At 37.3% G+C, this 5304-nt stretch overlaps 1 long non-coding RNA gene across 1 annotated transcript; it reads left to right on the top strand.

The window, feature by feature from the left end:
- The first annotated feature begins 754 nt into the window (after positions 1–754).
- On the top strand, positions 755–4732 carry LOC107558026 (uncharacterized). The gene is made up of 3 exons (XR_001605452.1): positions 755–1103; positions 3624–3891; positions 4540–4732. It is a non-coding gene; the product is annotated as an uncharacterized lncRNA (long non-coding RNA).
- Positions 4733–5304: the final 572 nt, after the last annotated feature.

Raw genomic sequence — 5304 nt, 5'->3', positions numbered from 1 at the left:
TAATTATTATTATTATTTTTTTTTTTTGTAGTTTGTTGACTGAAGGCCAACATTGTTCCATAATGAAAAAATTAAATATATTATAATGGAACAAGATAAAACAATTTGATATTATTGAAACATCCTGAAGGAACATTTCATTCAAGAACATTGGCTATAAAAATACACTTTTCACAGGGGAAAAGGTGGCACGGCAACACATAAGCTCAACTTCTGAAAGAGGAACCAAAATTCTGTATGTAGATGATATGATCAGTTTCTGTTTCTTAGTATTGGACCCTTTCTTCTTGGTGAAGTAAGCATGCATTTGTTGCTTGGTACTTTGTTACATCAAGCCAAATGTGTTCATGTTACCTGGAGTCTATATCGTACCATAGAGGGCTAAATGTAAGTATACTGGCAATCCAAATGTTCTCTGGGCTTCTCAAATGCAAAAATATTTTTTTTAACTTTGTGATCCATGTAATTTCAATGAAATGCACAGCAGAAGGTGATATTGCTCTGTGGGACTGTTCCCACCATTGAGTTTCTTCATGAGGTGTACTGACACAGAACAAGCACTCACAAAAACACACTCCCTAATCCCCACACAGCAAAAATGGAAGTGTTCAGGCGCTGGCTGCAGCATCCATTACAAGAGAGTGGATTTCACAATCAAAGCTCTCTATTGTTCTTTAGGATTGAGACTGAGCCATGTTAAGATGTCTAATACCATATGCACTGAGGTTTTCCATTCCCAAACACTCACTTTCAGCCAAACCACCTTTTCACCCCGTGTATACCTTAAGGTGACGTGGTTGCAGACATATCACTGCTGTTGGGATCTGTCGAACAATGTATGTCTTTGGAAGGAAGAATGATATAGGATAACAGAAAAGACGCAAGGATTTGAGGGATGATCTATCATTTTGTACGTGTGCCATGTTGCAGAGGCTTGTGAGGAGTAATTTAAGCAGATACAGTTCTGGGAAGCCAGCACGCAGCTGACTGAAATGGAATCTGGAGTACGGGAGTGTTGCTGAGCAGCGGCGTGGAGATGGAGTTACTCATGACTCCGAGTGGTGTTACTTTTCTGCAGTGCCAGCTGGCCCGCCGTGCATCGGGTAGGCCTTAGGTTACATGGTTAGAATGCAATCACTGCTTGAGGTTATTGGTTTTGTTCAGACATATTTTTCAGGGTATGCCGCATCTCTTGGGCCTAGTGAATTTGAAATAGCAGAAAACTGTCTTGAGATATCTGAAATGAAGCACTTTGCTGGCAGAAATTCAAAATGCTAAAAAAATTTGATCCGTTTTTCCTTCTGGCTTGGTCTAGTCTCCTCTTGATCGTTTAAAAAGCACAAAGCACATTTGTTTCTACATGCTTATCATTGACTGATGCATACTGTCCAGTAATTATCTATCATAAAGAGATTATGTATTTTTTTAATTTTTATTATTGCAATGCACAGTTCTTTTGACACGTTTTTTTTAAAGCAATAATATGGTTTACTGTGAGGCACTTACTGTACATTGGAAGTGAATGAAACTAATCTGAAAACAGTAAAATACTCAGTTATGATATAGTGACATGATTTTAGTGTGAAAAATTGTTCTTTTATATCTAAAGTTATATCCATTTTGTATTTATATCTAAAGTTAAATCCATATATCCATGACGAAATATTGCTTAAAACCCTAGAACAACGGTAAAAATTCAGACTTTACAGTTCAAAATTAGAAGAATTAAAGGGGTCATATGATGCAATTTCAATTTTTCCTTTCTCTTTGGAGTGTTACAAGCTCTTGGTGCATAAAGAAGATCTGTAAAGTTGCAAAGACTAAAGTCTCAAATCCAAAGAGATATTCTTTTTAAAAGTTAAGAGTCAGTCACACCTACCTAAAACGGCTCGTTCTAACACACCCCCACATACCTACGTCACTATGTGGGAAGATTTGCATAACGCCGCTCAAATGTTCACGCAAAGAAAGAAGGCGTAACTTTTATTCTCGCTGTAGTATTGTTGCCGCCGCCGCCATGTCGTGAAGGCGCTGTGTGATTCGTTGTGAAAGCGAAACTACTTTGTTTGGCCTTCCAAAAGAGGACGATATCGCTTCGTCATGCCTGGAGCTGATCCGTGCTGGTCGCTGAGGAAATACTTCAACTTCGCGCTGTAGATCGTCGGATCGGCTTTCACCATGGACGAAGTGGAGTCCAGCCCGGGGTCGTCACATGTGGTTGCCGCAGGCATCACAATATGGTAAGGGACGTAACATTTCCGTCACACACTTGAGGAATTCGGCCAATCACAATGCACTGGATAGCTGGCCAATCAGAGCACACCTCGTTTTTCAGACCGATGAATTTTGTAAAAATCGACGTGTTTCAGAAAGGCAGGGCATAGAGGAGAAACAATAAAGTACATTATATGGAAAATAATGTATTTTTTTAACCTTAAACCGCATAAACACATTTCATTACAACAAATACACAAAATAATGTTCTTTTTAGCAGCATCATATGACCCCTTTAAGAATTTCTGCTTTGAAATTCTCCAAAAATGACACAAAGTAAAACCTTTTTTGTAAGTTTTTGTAAAAACTGCTCATGCTACATGTATGTAGCATCTTTGTTTGGACTGTGATTAAAATGCAGTGGTTGCTTCTAATTTCAAATGGCCAGTTCAGCCTGTAAAAGAGCAAATAAAAAGCTTGTTCATTTACTCATTCATTCTTTCTTGTCTCTTGCTTAAAGAAAAAAAAAATCTGCTATCAGAATCAGCCCATTTGCTGGCAATCGGAATCTCCATGAAAAATCATGATCTGTGCATCTCTCGCTTTTGTAGATAGCCTACTGGTTAGTTTCCTCAAACAGTCATAACTTTGGCCAGTCACAGCAAGTTAAGAGCGATCAAGTACAGTGGTCTACTTAAACTGGTATACACACACATAAAAACACACAGTAGACAGTAATAGCAGAATTAAAAGTAGCAGAACAAATTAGATTGCAAAACAAAATGAAGAGCTGGCAGAGAAAGAAAAGTAATGTGATAACATATAAATGGGGAAAGTAAAAAGAGGAAAAATATGTGGGAATGTTTATGAAATGTATTGAGCACATATAGCTAAGAGTTCTCAGTTCTAAGAACTTTGTTTAACATTCTGGTAAGTTTCTCTCAGAGGTTCTTCTAGTAACATTAATAGAACATTTGTTCAAAGTTTTCAGTCAAATATGTAATATTTCTGAAAAACATTAACACACAATTGTTATTTCTACATCGTTCATTGGGTGTTTTTTTCTGAAATGTCTTAGACATTTGTCTAACTTTTTTTTTTTTAAACAAAAATTTTGTACATGTTTTAGAACATTTAGAGAACATTCAAAAGTAGCATCCCCATGCTTGAAATGATAAATGTAAGAGGTTTTCTAAAAAAAAAAAAGAAGGATGTTTTGAATATTCAGAGAGGAATAATGTTTGCATAAATTAATGAGAACATTAGTAAAATGTTCTTGAAACATATTTTTGTTAACTGGGTATTGGGTTTGTCTTAAAAGGGCTTACATTTCAATCACAGTCACTCAGACATTCCCATGAATATCATTGTGAAATGAGCTAAATACCTGCTCCTATTGTCTTTTCCAGTGGGTTTCTCAAGCTCTTTGCAGAATGAGTGAAAGAAGCCATCAAGCTGCCTAATTATGTGACTATATCACCATCTGAGGGAAGGCTGCCTCTAAAGAATGGCCCATCTGTTAAAGACTGTGGCCTGAGGGTCTGGCTGAAAGAAGAAGCTTTGAAAAGCCATGGATCGATGGCTTCATCTCAGAATGGCAGAGAGCCACATAGAGACCCCGCACAACACTATCCCACCTTTATACGAGCGAAGGTTAATGCCGGGCCATATGTCACGGTGAGATGGTTCAAAGTTCTGACTGATGTCCAAATGGATTCTGGTTGTGCACATTGTGTTGTGGTAGCTCAGAGAAGTTTATAATTTCAAAATTGATAATAATTGGGTTTTACACAATTTGCAGGGCTAGGCTTGTAAATCAAGTCTTTTTATAATGTTAAATGATGCTTCTATTCATGTCCAAGCATGGTGCAATATGCTCTGTAACATATTCTTCTGCATTATTTTATATTACATTATGCGCCACTGAGTAAAATTAGGATTTGCTTGCAACATCGTACCTTTCCTCGTTGGTAAATGAAGCTTTCCAGCAAACGTAGTTTTACAACATTTCTGCTGGCTCTGCAACACAGGGAACTCTGTTTGTATGGCCTGAACATATACAATATATATGCTGTAGAAAAAGAAGCTCTTTGATTTAAACTGGAAGCAGATGTGTGTCAATGCCTTCTGATATAAGGTGAAGTATTAAAAGAAAATAAGTTTGCACCATTTTTGCTGAGAATCACATAATTAAAATCATTAATGCCTCACAAAAAGGCTAAGCCTTAACTTAAAAAACACAATGCCTCCAGCATGTGAGCCAATCGTCATGCATGAAACTCGTTAGATGCAACAGCTTTTCTTTTTTCTTTTTTTTCTTTTTAGAAATGGTACCAAAATAGCACTGAATCTAACGGTCCTCGTTAATAGCTTTTGCCTGCTTGGATGGATTGATCTCACCAACAGGCAGAAGACAGGAGATTAATGGATCCTGGTTGCATACTCAATTACGAGAAATGCATTTGTGAAGCAAACTGCCAGTGACTCTAATCTGAAGAATTCTGACTCCCTCCCGAGGTCAGTAATTGGGTGTCTTTTTTTTTTTGCTCTCTCTCTCTCTCTCTCTCTCTCTCTCTCTCTCTCTCTCTCTCTTTTCTGTCTGCCCCTCCAGCAGGCCTGGACATGTACTGAAGCTCTTTGAAATGCATCCTCCTTCAGGCCAGCCAAAAACATGCTTTCTCAGAAACTAAATGCTCTTTCTCACCCTCAGAATCATTTGGGAATTTGAAGATCTGCACAGTACAAGCTGAAATCTGGGTTCATGTTCCTATTCGCTTATCGCTAATCGCTAATGTTATTGCTCTTGCGTCTTCTGCTCAAAGTCTATTGAACTAACTTGCTTTTCTATCTTTTAAAATATTCAAATTCTCATACTCTGCAAAGAGAATAAATTATTATGAATATAAATACTAACTTCATTGCACATTGCATTCATTAGTACATTTTGATTTCAGTAGATCATTATATATTTAGAATACTATCTGTAATCTAAACTAATAATCTAAACTGAATGTCTTGAGATTATGAGCACCGCTTGATGTGAGATCATGGTAGATCTGAGTCATTCTGATATCACCTTTCCACTTCAAT

This window comes from Sinocyclocheilus grahami, unplaced genomic scaffold, assembly GCF_001515645.1.
Source record: "Sinocyclocheilus grahami isolate Dianchi unplaced genomic scaffold, SAMN03320097.WGS_v1.1 scaffold629.1, whole genome shotgun sequence".
Classification (NCBI taxonomy): Eukaryota; Metazoa; Chordata; class Actinopteri; order Cypriniformes; family Cyprinidae; genus Sinocyclocheilus; species Sinocyclocheilus grahami.
The sequence above is the reverse complement of the archived record's forward strand: the minus strand, read 5'-3'. Positions and strand labels throughout refer to the sequence as shown.